Source organism: Thalassophryne amazonica, chromosome 1, assembly GCF_902500255.1.
Source record: "Thalassophryne amazonica chromosome 1, fThaAma1.1, whole genome shotgun sequence".
Taxonomy (NCBI): Eukaryota; Metazoa; Chordata; class Actinopteri; order Batrachoidiformes; family Batrachoididae; genus Thalassophryne; species Thalassophryne amazonica.
The window spans coordinates 132,596,618-132,617,649 of record NC_047103.1 but is presented as its reverse complement, the minus strand read 5'-3'; the positions used below and the strand labels follow the sequence as shown (position 1 = coordinate 132,617,649).

Sequence of the window (21,032 nt, the reverse complement as noted above, 5' to 3'; positions counted from 1 at the left end):
GTAGTTACTATGATAGTCTACTTTAACTGGAACTGTTAACTTGAACTGTTTCAAACTTTATTTGTCTTTACATGTTAGCCTGTCCATCAAATGTTGATGTGTAACATCAACATTCATAAGGCACCTAAGGCAATATTTATATATTTAGAAGCAGGGAGACCACATGATATTTTACCCAAGTGAGAAGCTTTGATGGTCTCAGATGCAGTTCCTTGACTGGCTGCTTGAGGCTGACTGCAAAAGTGAGCAGGTTCCCATTGAAATCCATGTTAAAATGTCCACCTTCAGAGCAGAGATGAACATGTTTATAGCCTCATGCCAAAAAACAAAAAACAGTTTTGGTCTCAGACAGTTCCCCCTCCATGACAACCGTACAGGGGAGATTTTTTTTTTTTTGTAAGTTGTTTTAAGCCATGAATTTATGCATAACTAGCTGAGTTGCCCATTCTATGCACCATTAATAGAGAAGAATTTTTGCCATGTCATTGTATATTTCATGTCACTTAGTTAAGGTGTAGTAAGCTGCATTGCATTGTGTGTCATCATTAATTTTCATCGAGCAATTTGTGACATCCATGAGACTCAAGTTTATGATGATTAAGGATGATAACATGTCATATCACTGTAATACTCTGGCATGCCGAACACAGTAGGTACATTTTAACTGAAAAAATGTGCACCTTAACTTGCGTGCGCTATCCCGTTTGGATTGTAATTAAAGTGCACCCTAGCCAGCCGCTATTACGTAGTAAGTAAAGTGTGATGCTTGCTACCTGACCGGAGTACCACGTGAACTGCGAAAATAAGGGCTCCAGGGAGCAGGTTGTTGTCTAATATATAAGGCTGACCGTGTGTGTGTGTGTGTGTTCGGGCACATGCACTTTCAACCTAAGGGCCCCAGTGACCTCCTCCCCCTTGGTGCCTCCAGTTACCATAGCAAGTTTGGTGTTGATTGCTTAATTACTGTGGCTGTGCATAGCGAACACACACACACAGGCACACGAGGGTCACCTTTATGTATTAGCTTTGGGGCGTGGTCACTTTGAGTGACAGCAGTTGAGCCCCATCTCTCCTCCTCTCATAATGTCCACAGAGTCCTCTAGCAGCGACTGCTAGGTGTTGTGGATGGCTGTGGGCCGTTTTGAGCTTTTTATCACAAACACCTGTAATATCATGGCTTGTTGTGCAGTGAAATGTCCCAACAGAAAGTGAATTCACCACCACGTTATTGCAAATACAAAATTTTAAATTGAAAAATATTACTCATCTTCAACTGCTTATCCAGGACTGGGTCTCTGGCTAAATTCACACAATAAAGAATAAAAAATTAAACAAGTTCAGTCTGACAGCATGCACTGATGTCGCACTTCGCTGCATCCACGACACCACGGAACCACCTTGGTTCCTTAATGGCAACCACCCAGGCACAACCGGACATTATTTTTAACAAGTTACCATTATTTCAAATGAGTGTTCCTGTGCCAAAATATTAAAAAATGTTCACATTTCTGGATTTTTTTTTTTATTCCTTGAAATGGTTGAAATCCTTGTCACGAGTGGATTATATGATGAGTATCTGCGCTAAAAAGCTTTTGTCTGTTCTCTTGTTAGTGTAACTTAAGTTTAAACAACTTAATTCATTCAGGTTTTTACAAATTGTAACACTTTTTAAAAGTTGGTTCAAACATTCTCTTTTTTCAGTGTAGAGACGGCAGCAGTGGGACAGAGGAAAAATGTTCTGTGGCTGGTGGTGGATAAATAGATATATTAAATATAGGTTAAAAATTGAATGATATAAATTCTATATGTTCTTTGTTTTTCAGTTATAATTTGAAGTTCTTGATAAGAAAATATTGTACACTTAACTTTGTGTTTATTTTATTTTTATTGAGCAGTTTTTCCTTATTGGGTGAGTGTATTTATGTTTGTATATTCTCTCTTCTCTCTTCTTCCAGGTTTGCCTATCGCAGGAACAGGGTCACAGCAAGCAACTTCGGTCTAGTGCTGGCTGCCATCTGGAGGATCTCCTATCTCCCTTCCTTGTTCAAGACCCTCAAGATGAGTACAGCATATCTGATGGTGTCAAGGTAGATCTTTAATAATATTTGTACAATTAGTTGAACCATTTGTACCAAAAATTGTTAATTTGCTATTGCAATATTTTCTTTTGACATCAGGTGATTTGGTGAATTTTCATTTTAGATTTTTAAATTATAATTAAATTTTTAAATGATATTACATTTATGATACAGCCCTCAAATTATGTCCAGGTGGGCTGGCTATTTATAAAGGAAAATATATGCACTTAATTTCTCTGGTGTGAATATAAAATCAACAAAACAGTGAAACCTTTGTGTAACAGCCATGCCACCAATCAGTTGACTTTTTCTTCTTCCAGGCCATAGCCTGGGACCTGAACCATGAGCAAACCGCCATCCAAGAGTACAGCACAGTCACAGGACTTCAAGTACAGGAGAGAGGGTTGTATCTTGCCTCCAGTGGTCTCCTTGGGGCTTCTCTAGATGGCAGTGTCTCAGCTGATCACATCAATAAAGTCAAGTGCTCCTGGTCAGCCAGGAATCAGACAATTGCACAAGCAGATCAGAAGTCTGATTTCTTCCTCATGGTGGATGATGTGACCAGACCTGTTAAAGTAAAGCACACTTATCAGTACTGGGACCAGATCCAGGGCAACTTATACCTGAAAGGAGCTACCAGGTGTGACATGGTGGTGTGAAGTCTGACAGAACTCTTCATAATTTCACTGATCAAAGATCTAAGCTGGGCCCCAACATTCTTGCCTTGGAAGGATTTTACAGAGACATATTTCTTCCAAAACTACTGTCACCTCAAGTATCTTGATGCTGTATACATGTACATGTACAGTAGTGTTCAGAATAATAGTAGTGCTATGTGACTAAAAAGTTTAATCCAGGTTTTGAGTATACGAGGTCTATTAGAAAAGTATCCGACCTTATTATTTAAAAAAAAAACCATATGGATTTGAATCACGTGTGATTGTGTCAGACAAGCTTGAACCCTCGTGCGCATGCGTGAGTTTTTTCATGCCTGTCGGTTGCGTCATTCACCTGTGAGCAGGTTTGAGTGAGGTGTGGTCCACCCCTCTCGTCTATTTTTTATTGCGAATAAATGTCTGAATGATTTGGAGCTTTGCTGCATCAATTTTTTTGCAGAAACTGTGAGAGACCTCCAGGTGGACACCGTTCAAAAAATTAATATAGCTTTCAGGGACGATTTGTGTTGTATGGCTGGGGTGCCTGGCTGCCTTTTGTTTCTGTCTTCTGTTCTCTGTCTTTTGTTTTTCCTTCCAGGTGGCATGCGTTCAGGACTGAGTGGCTGTGTGGCTGAGTTATCAGGACCTCACCCTGATCACCTGAAGCTTGTCATGTGCAGCTCGTCAGGACTCACAGCTGTGGTGCATCTTTATGGATTGGGGCATGGTTGCATTTAAGTCTGGAGTACACAGTGTGTATTTGCCAGAGACTCGACCTTGTGACCAGACGGGTGAGATCGACGTTTGGAGAACCATCTCATCATCATGGACGCAGAGACCATACCAGGTTTGATGCCATGGTCTGTGAAAGAGGAGGGGGTGAGGTCTCACGCTCGTCAGCACACTTCCTGAGGTACTTTAGGTTTTGTGACTAACATGAGTACAGTCAGTAAATGTGGTGTCCCTCACACCTTATTATATTGAGCTGTTATGTTAGTCCTTTAATCAGCTTCCACTGCAGTGGAGAATTGAACTGGGTGTTCCATGCCTGCAGGGTGGGAAGCTGATTGGTGATTACGCCAGGAAGTGTTTGCTGTTTATGTACACCTTTGAGTGGTCTCTCTGTGTGTGGAGTGGTGGACTCACATGATGGTTTCTTCTTTCACAGACTCGGTTGGTCGCGGCCACCTGGGGGGTGTCGGCGGGGTCCTTGGGTCCGAACTGTTCTGGCTCCGGACCGTTTGTGCTGCTGGGAGCGCACCGTTATTCCACCTCGCCAGACCGCGCACTCATTTGTTATTATTCAGCACCCACTGTTATGTTATTAAATTCTGTTATCCTTTGTACCGTGCTCTGCTTATTTTATACTGGGTCCTGTCAAACGCTGGTCGGTTCTCCGCCCGCGTCCGACACATAACAATTTGATGGGGATTAAACAGATTACGGAGTGTTACTGCTGCTTTAAGGACTGCCCACAAGTGCTGAGAGCGCGGTGCGCTCCCAGCCCGCATCGACAGGCTGACACCCCGCTGGAACAACCAGATCATTTCTAACGTGAAAGCTTTGTTGATCCTCATCTGACTTTCACAAAAAGGCAGAAGATGTGGCCATCAGCACTTTTTCGGCACATTCCACCATTACAGGAGTTTTTTTCATGGAAAAAGAAGCGGAGGGATGCGCCACGGAGCCGTTCATTACGCGGCACAAAACCACCTCCGTGTTGGTCTCACAGGATGGCTTTCAGGTGGATTTCAGATGGATTCCCATTGCTTTCCAGTCATGTGAATATCTGATCGTGATTGTGCATGAGCTGGACATGCCCAAACATGTCCTGGAAGGCTTCATCACGGCGTTTCTTTGCGCCATGCAGCTCCGCCGCAACGCGCGGTGGAGCCGCTTCTCTTTCCATGACAAAAACTCCTGTAACAGTGAAATGTGCCGTTCATTTTTAAACTGGACACTGTCTTGATCCGGTATGTCGTCTGACTAGCACAGGAATTGTGAAAAGACGTGGACATCAGCAATTTTTCGGCACATTAAGACAGACGTGCGGAGGAGTTCTGCGTGTCGCGGCGGAGCTGCATGGCGCAAAGAAATGCCGTGATGAAGCCTTCCAGGACATGTTTGGGCATGTCCAGCTCATGCACAATCATAATTGGATATTCACACGACTGGAAAGCAGCCGGAATCCGTCTGAAATCCACATGAAAGCCGTCCTGTGAGATCAACATGGAGGTGTTTTTGTGCTGCATAATGAACGGCTCCGTGGCGCATCCCTCCGCTTCTTTTTCCATGAAAAAACTCCTGTAACAGTGGAATGTGCCGAAAAAGTGCTGATGTCCACATTTTCTGCCTTTTTGTGAAAGTCAGACGAGGTCCCGGATCAACAAAGCTTTCACTTTGGAAATGATCTGGTTGTTCCAGCGGGGTGTCAGCCTGCCGATGGGGGCTGGGAGCACGCCGCGGTCTCAGGAGTTGTGGGCAGTCCTTAAAGCGGCAGTAACACTCCATAATCTGTTTAATCCCCATAAAATCGTCCCTGAAAGCCATATTCATTTTTCGAACGGTGTCCACCTGGAGGTCTCTCACAGTTTCTGGAAAAACAATTGATGCAGCAAAGCTCCAAATCGTTCAGACGTTTATTCGCAATAAAAAATAGACGAGAGGGGTGGACCACACCTCACTCAAAGCCTGCTCACAGGCGAATGACGCAACCGACAGGCATGAAAAAACTCACGCATGCGCACGAGGGTTCAAGCTTGTCTGACGCAATCACACGTGATTCAAATCCATATGGTTTTTTAAAAAAATAATAAGGTCGGATACTTTTCTAATAGACCTCATATTTCTTATTGTTACATGGGAAGCAAGGTACCAGTAGATTCAGTAGATTCTCACAAATCCAACAAGACCAAGCATTCATGATATGCACACTCTTAAGGCTATGAAATTGGGCTATTAGTAAAAAAAAAAGTAAAAAAGGGGGTGTTTACAATAATAGTAGCATCTGCTGTTGACGCTACAAACTCAAAACTGTTATGTTCAAACTGCTTTTTCAGCAATCCTGTGAATCCTGTGAAACTAGTATTTAGTTGTATAACCACAGTTTTTCATGATTTCTTCACATCTGCGAGGCATTAATTTTGTTGGTTTGGAACCAAGATTTTGCTTGTTTACTAGTGTGCTTGGGGTCATTGTCTTGACCCATTTCAAGGGCATGTCCTCTTCAGCATAAGGCAACATGACCTCTTCAAGTATTTTGACATATCCAAACTGATCCATGATACCTGGTATGCGATATATAGGCCCAACACCATATTAGGAGAAACATGCCCATATCATGATGCTTGCACCACCATGCTTCACTGTCTTCACTGTGAACTGTGGCTTTAATTCAGAGTTTGGGGGTCGTCTCACAAACTGTCTGCGGCCCTTGGACCCAAAAAGAACAATTTTACTCTCATCAGTCCACAAAATATTCCTTCATTTCTCTTTCGGCCAGTTGATGTGTTCTTTTGCAAATTGTAACCTCTTCTGCACGTCTTTTATTTAACAGAGGGACTTTGCGGGGGATTCTTGCAAATAAATTAGCTTCACACAGGCGTCTTCTGTCACAGCACTTACACTAACTCCAGACTGTCTTTGATCATCCAAAGAGATGATTTCTTTCAAAGAGAAAAGCATGTTCAACAGGTGCTGGCTTCATCCTTAAATAGGGGACACCTGATTCACACCTGTCTGTTCCACAAAATTGACGAACTCACTGACTGAATGCCACACTACTATTATTGTGAACACCCCCTTTTCTACTTTTTTTTTTACTAATAGCTCAATTTCATAGCCTTAAGAGTGAGCATATCATGAATGCTTGGTCTTGTTGGATTTGTGTGACTCTATTGAATCTACTGGTACCTTGTTTCCCATGTAACAATAAGAAATATACTCAAAACCTGGATTGAACTTTTTAGTCACATAGCACTACTATTATTCTGAACACTACTGTATGTGCTCAGAGTGGTCCTATGTTACAGTGGTCCTATGTTAGAGACAGAGCACAATATTTCCCATTAATTGTGTAAAGTTTTAATTCAATTTCTTGAAATCTATTTCAAAATCCACCCAGGCAATATATACACATGAGCAAAAGTGAAAAATCCTTAGAGTAAACATGTCTTTTTTGCCACTTAAAGTGGAATTAATAGCAGTAAAGTTTAGCAAATGATACCCTGAATGCATCGGCACAAACTGTTGGAGCTACAGGTATTTGTAGATGCATGACAGATCACACATTACATACATATATGACTGCAAATACTGTCTATACCAAATAAAGTTCAAATACAATATCAGCCAGGCAGGTCAGAACACAATTTTGAAATGAGTTAAACTGGTGAAAACAAATTCTTACAGGCTTGACAGTTTGTTGATGATTAAATAATGTGAAAAGCAAAATAATGTAAAATTTTTCATCTAAAAATACATGGAATGGGAAAAATTCATGTTTCCAGCTCAAACTTCTTTGAGGACTGGTGTCTGAAGATCCACAAGACAAACACATACTTTCAGGTGTTTGTTTGCACATTTCTTGAACTGGTAAGGAAGATGGTCCAAAATGGCAAAAAAAAAAACAGTTTAATTCTCTGGATGGAGCGCCCCACGTATCCTGGCAACAGAGATCTGCCTGTTGTTGATGACCTCTCTTGTGTGAATTGGCCATTCACAAGGAAAGCAGGGATGTTGAGTGAGATGCCTTGTGGGAGAATGTCTGCAAGCATTGTGTCACCTGTTTGGAAATGACTGAGGATTCCACAGTCCGCAGTGGTGGCCTTGTCTGAAGTGCTTCCTCCATACAGATTGCTGATGAAAGTGATGGCACCATTGGGAGTCACACCAACAAGTGCCTTCAGTGTGGTTCTGCCTTTGTACTGGCTGTACAGTTTACACTTGTCATTCATCCATCTATGTTCTTCCGCTTCATCCAAGGTTGGGTTGCGGCGACAGCAGCTCAAGCAAAGCCGCTCAGACTCCCTGATCCACACACATCTCCCCCAGCTCCTCCGGGGGAACCCCGAGGCGTTCCCAATCCAGCTGCGAGACGTAGTCCCTCCAGCGTGTTCTGGGTCTTCCCAGGGCCTCCTCCCGATGGGACGTGCCCAGAACACCTCTCCAGCGAGGCATCCAGTGGGCATCCAAAAAAGATGCCTGAGCCACCTCAGCTGGCTCCTTTCGACGTGGAGGAGCAGCAGCCTGACTCCGAGCTCCTCCCAAGTGTCAGGGTCGTTCAGAGTTGGACCTGGAAAGAACAACTCAGTTTACACACACAGAAAATGATCACGCTGGAGACACTGAATTTCTTTTCCTGATCAGGAGAAAACAAATGAGGAGCTCCTTCATCAAGAACTGTTCTGCTCTGAAGGCCCTGCCCATTTGCTTTTCCTTTTTATTGAATATAGTTACATACAAGCATATAGGAGTGACAAAGGAGTCACAAAACAATGGAAAGACACAAAGTCTGGTCTCACGCTGATATGAAAACTGTTATGGCTTTGAGCTCTTAGTCCCATAATAATGTCCAGCCCTGAACCAGTGTTCCGGTCACACTGCTCTTCCCTCAAGGCTGAACCGTTAATTTAAGATGCATATCTGCGCTTAGCAAAAACATAACTCTCACAAAACAGTCTGCACATTCTAGCAAAACAATCTGCACATTGACTAAGCCAAAGATCATCTGCTCACTTTCTCATGTGGCAGTTTTAATGATTACTTGAACAGTGACTGCTTTGACAATGAGTAATTATTTAAAGGAATAATGGTACATAAACTCTCACACATGCATACATGTATATATGAAAAATAGAGAACAGAATCAAAGACACGATCACAGAGAGTACATCAAAGTAAAGACATTAATATTTGATAATATATACTGACAATATAGAGAAAACCCTGTCATATATTTGATAATATATACTGACAATATAGAGAAAACCCTGTCATTCTTCCCTCCTGTTTATCGAATTTTACTGTCTACACTCACAACATCATCATCATTGTAGAAACATCAAAAAGCTTGCAAACAGTGTACTTAACCACCAGTTTTTCCCCGTCTGGATGGGGTGACATAATTCAGCCTCCGATAGCAATAATGCAACATAGTAACGGTCCAGCAATAAGCCATCAACTGTGGTGGAAATCATCCGTTGAGGCATTGATCAAGCAAGAGGAATCATACAACAAATCATAACACGCAGTAAGTCCAAAAAAAAACAAAACAAAAACAACAATGGGGTGAGCAGGTGTAGCAGGATGTGATACCACGATCCGAAGAAGAGCCATGAGGTCCAGCTACCGCTCGTAATAAAGTTGATACTCACAGTGCTCCTCAATAACGTCAGAGTATGAATAGCTCCCATTTCGTTCTAGTTACCCCAGTACATACAATGGTAAGAATTTAGATGAAGCACATTCAACATACAACACAATTCAGCGGTTTCCATCAGATACATACCCGTCAAACACCATTTCTTTGTATAAATATTTAAACTGATTGATATTTGGACATCGTTGGAGTTTCTCAGGTAGCTTATTCCAATTTTTGTGCCACAAACAGAGACATAGAAGCATTTCCTGGTCGTCCTTGAGCCCGCAACTTTAAAATGATACATACCCCATAAATTATATATTCCTTCTCTTTGCATAAAATATCCTTGAATTCTGAAAGGTGCTTGCTTATTTTTTATTTTATACATCAATCGAACAGTCTTAAATTAAATCATGTCATGGAGTTTCAAAATCTTTGATTTAATAAACAGTGGATTGGTATGATCCCAATAACCTGCATTATGAAGTATTCTTAATGCTCTAGTTTTGTAGTTATTGCCCCCTGTATGTTTAACTGTATTTGTTCATCTTCTTTATGGTTTCCAAATAACATTATTTTCGTTTTTAGACCAATTTAGTGACAGCTTGTTCATATTGAACCCACTCCTTAACTTTATCATCTCTGACCGCAGACCATCTACTAACTGTTGCAAATTATCTCCTGAACAAAATAAGTTCATATGATCTGCAAAGAGGATTGCTCTAAACTGATCTGAGACTTTACATAAATCATTGACATACAATATGAATAACTTTGGTGCCAACACAGAACCCTGAGGAACTCCACGAACGACACAAACTCCATGTGTTTATTAATCCTTTCTATTGCATCTAAACCCATATTGACTACCATTAAGCAGGTAGTGTTGTTCAATAAATCTGTTATTGTAAAGTTTTTCCAATATCTTTGAAAATTGTGACACTAGAAAGACACAGGCCTATGGTTAGTAATGATGCTTGTCACCAGATTTGAATAAAGGTATCACTTTCTCTGGTCTGAATTGTAACGTGGCTCATATATTTTTTCTTACCACCACACAGTAAATGCCACAATCACAGCAATAATTGTCAAAATCATCAGCAGGGTGCGTAGTTCCCTAGGGACAGGAGAGAGACAACAGTTCTGGTCTTGAAGATGTCTTCTTTCTTTGGTGACAGTTCAAAAGGTTCAGTTTGTCTTGGCTTAGGGGCTGAAGGTGACAGTTCACAGTCTCAGTTTAGTTCAGCAAGGGATTGAGGGAATCTGGAACTCTTTTCATGTTATTTCCCTTCAGCTGTAGTGCATAGATCTGTACTATCATCAGTATGTGTAAAGCATGCTGCAAGTGGAGTCAAAATAATGTGTCATGTACTCTGTCCTGTGCCCCGTTCTTGACTTTTTCTTCAAACACAGGTGCACAGGAATAGAACAGGATTTTCTTGTCTCCCATTCTCAAAGATGCAGTTCCGTCTGCTTCTTTCCCAAAAACACAGTGTTTTTGCATTTATTTTCAAATGTTCTGTCAAATGTTGGATGATTGTATTTACAAAATGTGTACCATTATCACTGTACATTGTTTCAGATATTCCATGTCTTGGAATTATGTCTCTACAAAGTATCTTTGCAACTGTCAGAGCATCTGCCTGTTTAACAGGGAACACCTCTACCCATTTGTTATATGCATCAATTAGTACTAGGCAATATTTTTTTCCCTTCACATTGGTTCAATTCAATAAAATCCATATGGATCGTTTGAAACGGGCAATGAGGGGTTGGACATTTCCCTCGTTTTGGTCTCTCATTACCCTGTGGGTTGTTGCTTTGCATAAATTAGACATGCTCTGCAGTAATGTTTTGCATATGCCTAAAATCCTAATGTCACAAAATGAGCATTAACCAGTCCAACCATTCCAGCTGTAAAAACGTGACATGGTCCATGACTTAGGACAGCTGCTCACTTGAAGAGGCTGCGGGGTAGGACTGGTTTGTTTGAGGATCAGGCATACACACCATCAGCGGTTTGGTGGACATTGTGATGCATTCATTTGCAAAAATTGATTGATTGGATGAATGATAAGCATTGATTAATATAGATTATTACGTGCAGGCCAATATGACAATTCAATTCCTGACAATGATCCAGTACTCTAATTAGATCAATACACTGCCTACCATGTAGGCATATGGCCAAATTTGACCCCACCACAGTACCCCAGTGCCATATCCTCATGTCCTAGTGAGTCAGAGCGTCACAGAGACAAGGTCGAGTAATCGTGACTGGGCCTGCCTTAGGTTGTCCCAGGGTTTAAGATGGGATCTTACCCGTCATGGGCTCGCAGCCTTCCATACTGGGCAGGGGTTCCAAGGGGTGGGGAAACACCCATTAAGAGGTGTCATGTCAAAACAGTTTTAACTGCACAGAACATCAAACATGCAGGATCATTGAAAGTGAATTGAAGTATCTTTTAGCAAATTATCCCAGAATAGAACTGTTGGATTAATCAATGCTTAAACACCAATAATAAATAGAAATAATGACAGAATCTGATACATAAACAATGTTTGGTTCGCAGGAATAACTATGGGTCAGGATGGACAATAATCATGTGAAAGGTTGTCCAACAATCTCTGTCCTTTAAGGCCTAACTTAATCTGCATACATCAACTAATAATTAATAAGCACTTCATTGGTCATCAATGTTGTGTGGGCCGCTGAAGAGGAGGTACTGCTGGCCCACTACCACCAGAGGGCGCCCTGCTTGGAGTGCGGGCTCCAAGCACGAGAGGGCGCCAGACCCAGAGGAAGTGACAGCTGTCACTCATCACTCCAGCTGTCACTCATCTACACTACTATATAAGCCGGACTGCAACTCCACCTCCCCGCCGAGAAATCGACTACCAGAACCAAGGTAATTTCTCTGCTGAATTTAAACTGTGACTTACGTCTGTTTGCAGCCGTAATCCTGTGAAGACCCAGAAGAGGGACAAACAGGAGCTGCACGAGTGTGTGTGATTTGGAGGTGGAGGTGCTCCCTCCTAACGGTATCTGGACTATATATTACTGAGTGTGCGGACTCACACTCACACATCATATTTCTGCTTTCTGCCAGCAGTACCAGGGTCGACAGTCGAAGACAGAGGCCACCTGGGGAGTCGGGACTTGGCGGCTCCGGTGTTCTTCAGGCCGTTGGTGGTGGAAGCCGTGTGGGACGCGGCTTCTCTCTCGTCGGGCGTCTTCTATCTTCGAGCCTGCCCACACTTCACCTGGTGTTTATTGACTGTGAGATTAAGACACGTTTCGTTGTGTAATATCACAACATTAAATTGTTACCTTTTGGCTTACTCATTGTCCGTTCATTTGCGCCCCCTGTTGTGGGTCCGTGCTACGACACCTTCCCAACAGGATTTCTCGGCCAACGTCATGGACTCCGAGGGGCGTCAACTCCAGCTTGAACGGCCAATGGAAGAGCCAGGAGCGCAGGCGTCAGCGGGAGGCGGGTTGAGTGAGCTGCAACAGATCTTAACCGCCTTCAAGGCCCGGTTAGAATTAGTGACCGAGCAGAGTGTCCTCCTTAATCGGAGGGTGGAGGCTCTCACTGCCAGGGTGGAAGCGCGCGATCAGGGCGCTGCTGCAGCCACTCCTCTGGCTGGTCCTGGGCCCGTATTAGACGTTCCACTGGTCGTTCAACGAACCCCCCCACCGTCCCCTGAAGCATACATAAGCCCTCCGGAACCGTACGGGGGCTGTGTCGAGACGTGCGCGGACTTCCTCATGCAGTGTTCGCTCGTCTTTTCACAGCGCCCCGTCATGTACGCATCAGACGCTAGCCGGGTGGCTTATGTTATTAATTTGCTTCGAGGAGAGGCACGCGCATGGGCTACGGCGCTTTGGGAGCAGAATTCACGGCTCCTAACGTCTTATGCTGGGTTTGTACGGGAATTCAAACAAGTGTTTGATCATCCCAACAGAGGCGAGACCGCTTCGAACGTGCTGCTGTCGATGAGACAGGGGCGCCGTAGCGCAGCCGAGTATGCAGTCGGCTTCCGCATCGCGGCAGCGAGGTCCGGCTGGAATAACGTTGCGCTCCGCGCCGCCTTTGTAAATGGACTGTCCCCGGTCCTCAAGGAGCACCTACTGGCCAAGGAGGAACCGCGGGAATTTGACGGGCTGATCGATTTGGTTATACGTTTAGACAACCGTTTAAGCGAGCATCGTCGGGAGCAGGCCGGGAGGCATGACCGGGCACTAGTCGTCCCTCCCCCTTCCGGTTCCGACAAGGTGACGTCGTCCCCACGCTTCACTGCCAGAGAGCTCCGTGTGGCTACAGCTCCCCCTGCTGAGGAGGCTAGGGACACGAGTAGGGCCAAATTAAAGTCAAACATCAGATAAAGGAGGCTGGCCCACGGGGAGTGTTTCGTCTGCGGCTCTTGCGAGCACATGCAGAAGGACTGCCCTAAAACGGTCAAACAACAACGCCCGTCCTTAGAAACTGGGCTAAGGGTGGGTCATAACACGCACGCGGGAAAACCCCGCAAATCTGCACGAATCCCAGTAACAATCTTTTGTGGGGATTTAACCCTTCATGCCCCAGCACTGATAGACACAGGGTCTGAAGGGAATCTGCTGGACAGCAGATGGGTAAAGGAAGTAGGGCTCCCTCTGGTGTCTCTGCCGGCACCATTGCAGGTGCGAGCACTAGATGGCACCCTGCTTCCATTAATCACACATCAGACACAACCAGTGACTTTGGTTGTGTCTGGGAATCACAGGGAGGAGATAGTGTTCCATGTAACACCTTCTACCTCCCGAGTGATTTTGGGCTTTCCATGGATGGTGAAGCACAATCCCCGGATTGATTGGCCGTCTGGGGTTGTGACGCAGTGGAGCGAAACCTGCCACCGGGAGTGCTTAGGATCCTCGGTTCCTCCCGGCACTACGGCTAATGAGGAGGTCAAAGTTCCCCCCAATCTATCGGCGGTGCCAAAGGAGTACCACGATCTTGCTGACGTTTTCAGCAAAGATCTGGCACTCACTCTTCCCCCGCACCGACCGTATGATTGTGCCATCGATTTGGTCCCGGGCGCTGAGTACCCGTCCAGCAGGCTGTACAACCTGTCACGTCCGGAACGCGAATCAATGGAGACCTACATCCGGGACTCCTTAGCTGCCGGGCTGATCCGGAACTCCACCTCCCCGATGGGTGCTGGTTTCTTTTTTGTGGGCAAGAAAGACGGCGGACTCCGTCCATGCATTGATTACAGAGGGCTGAACAAGATCACGGTTCGCAACCGATACCCGTTACCTCTGTTAGATTCAGTGTTCACGCCCCTGCATGGAGCCCAAATTTTCACAAAATTGGATCTTAGAAACGCGTACCACCTGGTTCGGATCCGGAAGGGAGACGAATGGAAGACGGCATTCAACACCCCGTTAGGTCATTTTGAGTACCTGGTCATGCCGTTCGGCCTCACTAACGCCCCCGCGACGTTCCAAGCTTTGGTAAATGATGTCTTGCGGGACTTCCTGCATCGGTTCGTCTTCGTATATCTGGATGATATACTCATCTTTTCCCCGGACCCTGAGACCCATGTCCAGCATGTACGTCAGGTCCTACAGCGGTTGTTGGAGAACCGGCTGTTTGTGAAGGGCGAGAAGTGCGAGTTCCACCGCACTTCTTTGTCCTTCCTGGGGTTCATCATCTCCTCCAACTCCGTCGCCCCTGATCCGGCTAAGGTTGCGGCGGTGAGAGATTGGCCCCAACCAACAAGCCGCAGGAAACTACAGCAGTTCCTAGGCTTTGCAAATTTCTACAGGAGGTTCATTAAAGGTTACAGTCAGGTAGTTAGCCCCCTGACTGCCCTGACCTCCACCAAGGTCCCCTTCGCCTGGTCGGATCGGTGCGAAGCCGCGTTCCAGGAGTTGAAACGCCTGTTCTCGACTGCACCAGTTCTGGTGCAGCCTGATCCTGATCGCCAGTACATAGTAGAGGTGGACGCCTCTGACTCAGGGATAGGAGCCGTGCTGTCCCAGAGCGTGGAGGCTGATAAAGTCCTCCATCCTTGTGCCTTTTATTCCCGCAGGTTGACCCCAGCTGAACGGAACTATGACGTCGGCAATCGGGAACTTCTTGCGGTGAAGGAGGCTCTTGAAGAGTGGAGACACCTGCTGGAGGGGGCATCGTTGCCCTTCACGGTTTTCACGGACCATCGGAACCTGGAGTACATCCGGACCGCCAAGCGGCTGAACCCCAGGCAAGCCCGCTGGTCTCTGTTCTTCGGGCGCTTTGACTTCCAGATCACGTATCGCCCCAGGACCAAGAACCAAAAACCAGATGCATTGTCCCGGGTGCACGAAGAAGAAGCCAAAGCGGGGCTGTCGAACCCCACCGAGACCATCACCCCGAGTCCACTGTCGTGGCCACCCTCACCTGGGACGTGGAGGAGACCGTCCGGGAGGCCCTGACAAGGAGCCCGGACCCGGGGACTGGCCCCAAGAACAAACTGTACGTCCCACCAGAGGCAAGAGCTGCCGTATTGGACTTCTGTCATGGGTCCAAGCTCTCCTGTCATCCCGGAGTGCGTAGGACCGTGGCAGTAGTCCAGCAGCGCTTCTGGTGGGCGTCCCTGGAAACCGACGTCCGGGACTACGTCCAGGCCTGTACCATCTGCGCCAGGGGCAAGGCAGACCATCGGAGGACGACGGGACTCCTCCAACCCCTGCCAGTGCCTCATCGCCCCTGGTCTCACATCGGCCTGGACTTCATCACGGGCCTCCCGCCGTCCCAGGGCAACACCGTTATTCTCACGATAGTGGACCGGTTCTCCAAGGCGGCCCACTTCGTGGCCCTCCCGAAGCTCCCGACAGCCCAGGAGACGGCAGACCTCCTGGTCCACCACGTCATGCGGCTGCATGGGATACCATCGGACATTGTATCAGATCGTGGTCCCCAGTTCTCTTCGCAGGTGTGGAAGAGTTTCTGTAAGGAGCTGGGGGCCACCGTGAGTCTCTCGTCCGGGTACAACCCCCAGACCAACGGCCAGGCAGAGCGGGCTAACCAGGAGTTGGAACAGGCCCTTCGCTGCGTCACCTCCGCGCACCCGGCGGCCTGGAGTGACCATCTGGCCTGGATCGAGTATGCCCATAACAGCCAAGTCTCGTCTGCTACCGGCCTCTCCCCTTTTGAGGCATGTTTGGGGTTCCAGCCCCCATTGTTCCCGCTGGTGGAGGGAGAGGTCGGTGTGCCCTCGGTCCAGGCCCACCTCAGGAGGTGCCGCCGGGTGTGGCGGACCGCCCGCTCTGCCCTGTTAAAGGCCCGGACGAGGGCCAAGACCCATGCGGACCGCCGACGTTCCCCGGCCCCCACATACCAGCCCGGGCAGGAGGTGTGGCTGTCAACAAAGGACATCCCCCTCTGTGTGGACTCACCCAAATTAAAGGACAGGTACATCGGACCATTCCCCATCCCCAAGATCATTAACCCGGCCGCAGTGAAGCTCCGACTCCCGGCTTCACTGCGGATCCACCCTGTCTTCCACGTGTCCCGTATCAAGCCACACCACACCTCGCCCCTCTGTGCACCTGGACCTACGCCGCCTCCTGCCCGGCTCATCGACGGGGAGCCTGCTTGGACGGTCCGCAGGCTCCTGGACGTCCGTCGTAAGGGCCGGGGGTTCCAATATCTGGTGGACTGGGAGGGGTATGGTCCTGAGGAACGCTCCTGGGTGAAGAGGGGCTTCATCCTGGACCCGGCCCTCCTGGCCGATTTCTACAGACGACACCCGGACAAGCCCGGTCGGGCGCCAGGAGGCACCCGTTGAGGGGGGGTTCCTGTTGTGTGGGCCGCTGAAGAGGAGGTACTGCTGGCCCACTACCACCAGAGGGCGCCCTGCTTGGAGTGCGGGCTCCAAGCACGAGAGGGCGCCAGACCCAGAGGAAGTGACAGCTGTCACTCATCACTCCAGCTGTCACTCATCTACACTACTATATAAGCCGGACTGCAACTCCACCTCCCCGCCGAGAAATCGACTACCAGAACCAAGGTAATTTCTCTGCTGAATTTAAACTGTGACTTACGTCTGTTTGCAGCCGTAATCCTGTGAAGACCCAGAAGAGGGACAAACAGGAGCTGCACGAGTGTGTGTGATTTGGAAGTGGAGGTGCTCCCTCCTAACGGTATCTGGACTATATATTACTGAGTGTGCGGACTCACACTCACACATCATATTTCTGCTTTCTGCCAGCAGTACCAGGGTCGACAGTCGAAGACAGAGGCCACCTGGGGACTCGGGACTTGGCGGCTCCGGTGTTCTTCAGGCCGTTGGTGGTGGAAGCCGTGTGGGACGCGGCTTCTCTCTCGTCGGGCGTCTTCTATCTTCGAGCCTGCCCACACTTCACCTGGTGTTTATTGACTGTGAGATTAAGACACGTTTCGTTGTGTAATATCACAACATTAAATTGTTACCTTTTGGCTTACTCATTGTCCGTTCATTTGCGCCCCCTGTTGTGGGTCCGTGCTACGACACCTTCCCAACAATCAATGCTTTATGAAAGTCTGTAGCTTCTTGTTTGATTTGCAGCAGAGGTTAGTTGCATCTCATGAGAGTTCACATTATTTCAATCAGAACACAGGATGATCAAAATATTGAGTTATTATTATTTGTTGCTTCTACATTGCTGTCAATTCACCCTCACCAACATTAACGCTTTCAACAGGAGCTCTATAAACATGTTACAATAATCAACATAGTCTTATTGTTCACACACTGTACAACCTTCTGCTCTGTTCTCCAGCTGGAGTGATAAATTACACTTTGTTCCCAAAACAAACCACGCTTCAAAAAATAGAACACTGAATGTATTTGGTAAAGTCAATGCAACGTAATGCAAAACAACATTAAAGCTGGAATTGATTACATCAAATAAACAATATTTCTCTAAATTTAACAGTAACAAACACTTTTCAAACACTAGTTAAACCCCTGTGTTTCATGTGTTATAGCACAACAAATATCGCTGCAGTGTTTCTCAAATCCTCCCTCAAGTTGTGGTGGTGTGGAGCAGCAGGGAGAGGAGGAGGAGGAGGAGAGAGAACTTTTAGAGCTTCCCTCAGCAGCTGTGTGTATACACGCTCCTCCTCCAACACCCCAGACCAGGAACAGAATACCACAACTGCTACAACAAACAAGCAAAATAACCCAACTCTTCTCAAATAAAAACCCAAAAAACGTCCACAGGTCCAAAGAAGACCTGTGTTACATTACACACAACATATTATACACACATGTAGACACGGAGAACCCAACGGAACTGTTAATTACAGTGGACCGATAGGAGACTTTTTCCTTTTCTTTTTTTTTCTTCCACCAACCTTCTGTCAGGCTGTTTGGGGCCCGGAGGTCAAGAACCGGGTATGCAATCACAGTCTCACAATCAGTTTTCTTTTTTTTTTTTTTAAATAGTCCTCCGAGAATCTACCACAACCACTGCTCCCTTCTGTCTGTTATGTGCCATCAAAAAATTAGTGGATCAGTCAATCAACAATTTTTCAATCTTTTAGCAGTATTTAATAACTGATTCATAGCAATGTTTTAGAACCCAAAGTTTTCATTGCTTACACGAGCCTGTTTCCGGACAATGAATACCCGCTGGAAGTTATTGATCTAATTGGTCAGTTCCACAGGAGCTCATTCATGATTACTGAGGCAAGATTGGCCAAATACTGCAATGTTTAATTGAAGCAGTCAATCTGAATTTTCTTTTTTCCCCAGACAGAAAAGAATCAACCCACACAAATTTCAAACCAACACCACACAAAAATATATCACACAACAATAAATCCAATCATTAATCACTCTACCGAAATATAATCTTGATCAGCTTTACTTAAAATCTGTTAAGTAGTCGAAACTAACCAACTTTTACACCTTATCCAGTGTACAGAAATCAACCATATTTTAACCACTTCATCCCAGTTACATGATCATTCAATATGGAAAGTAGGAAGATGATAGTATTTATTGTCTTTGAGTTATCATCTTAACAAGATGAAAAGTTTTATTTCATCAACAGATCTATTTCAGAATTCTCCCTCAGAATACTCTATCTTTTACCCTGGACACCAACTCACACTAATATACACATACAAAATTGATTAATGTGCACTTATTTCACAGTATCTTAATGCCACACTTTAAAATGTTGAAGTTCCAGCAACTGTGACCTTGACAGTTTTATCTAAAACAATTCACAATAATTACACACAATGGGCCTCATGTAGCAACGTTGTGTACGGCGATATTTGAGCGTATATGGGGTGTACGCCAAAATGGCTGCGCTACTTGGCATTTATCAATGTGGTCTTTGGCGTATGGTGCGCTGAATATATACACCAAGTCGAGAGGTGGTGTAAATTATACACCAAAATGAACCAGTACTGGAATCCATGTAAAAATGAAAATGATCAACATGATAAACAGTGCCATCATACAAATCAATGCATATGTTAAATAAATAACATTTTCTTGATTATACTACATAATAATTAATACGTGGCCACAGCGCTGACCGCAAAGAAAGCGCTGCTCGCCTTTTTCTCCAGACTTCGAGCCTAGAGCCAGAGCAGCACTGAGCTTAACTTTGTGGTGTGATCGTTTTAGACAATCAAATTGATAATTACAACTGTAGTGTTGTCATTCCCTTCGCCCGTGCTGCAATCAGGTTTTGTTTTCTCCATTTGTTTGTTAAAATCAAATAGATAAAGAAATAAATTTTAAAAAAAAAAGAAATCTGAAAAATAAGGTATGTCTTATTAATTGAGCTAGCAAATATCCACATGTCAAGAATTATTGACATGTGAAAAGAGAATAACACTTTTTTGATTATACTACAAAATAATTAATACGACGGCCGCTTTTGACGCTCAATTGGCATGCATCGTGATTGGTGAAGTTCTTTTTCTTTGCCGTCTTCCTGGCTTCCATGTCGTGAAATGAGGGTGTGTCTGAAGCGGAGTCTGAATATTTATGGGCGTGTTCATTATAATTACGATTGTTTTCACCCGCCGCATTTATCAAGGTCATGTCGGGCGAACGCCGGAAATGGGCAGGTGCGCACTGCTTGATACATGTCACGGAAACTTTGGTGTACTTCAAGTTTACACCGGAAATTTACGCCACAAGTGCGCAACGTTGATACATGAGGCCCAATCTGTCTACAATCGACAACAGAACAAAAGTAAGGAAAAATTGACAAGTATAATCTGCTAGAAAAGAAAGAACTGCAACCTTATAAATGGACTGCATTTATATAGCGATTTTCCATCTGCATCAGATGCTCAAAGTGCTTTACAATTATGCTTCACATTCACCCCGATGTCAGGGTGCTGCCACACAAGGCGCTCACTACACATCGGGAGCAATAGGGGATTAAAGGCCTTGCCCAAGGGTCCTTAGTGATTTTCCAGGGGATTTGAACCCATGATGTTCTGGACTCAAGCCCAACACCTTAACCACTAGACCATCACCTCCCCTTATGTGTACATAGACAAAATTCATGTTGAAAATGAAGAACTCCTTATCTTTGCGAGTGTGTACATTCACACGCAAAGTGTTCATTCTTCCCACACTTCCAACATGTCAATTTCCTCTTTATCTCACGCCCACGGGCTTTGCCTCTGCCCGCTCTGTGGCGCTGACCTTTGCCCTTTCCTGCAAAATACACTTCTTCCTCACACATCATTATGACTACTACGGCAGGTTTAAAAACTGCTGTGTTTGGTGCAAAAGCATGGTCTGGTGTATTTTTCACTCCACATCTCTCTTGCCTTTTTATAAAATCACTGGTGTTTTCTTTTATGGTATCCAATGACTTTGTTGTGGAGTTTAACTGTAATTTTCCCGAGAAGTTAACTGTCTCTCGCCACATTTTTACGTGTTCAG

General features: G+C 45.5%; 1 long non-coding RNA gene across 1 annotated transcript in view; it reads right to left on the bottom strand.

Annotated features, from left to right (window-relative positions):
• Positions 1–1,983: 1,983 nt before the first annotated feature.
• LOC117514302 overlaps positions 1,984–21,032 on the bottom strand; it is a 47,307-nt gene continuing 28,258 nt past the window's right edge. Inside the window, exon 3 of the long non-coding RNA XR_004561850.1 lies at positions 1,984–2,645. This is a non-coding gene — a long non-coding RNA (uncharacterized LOC117514302). The remainder of the gene's footprint in view (positions 2,646–21,032) is intronic.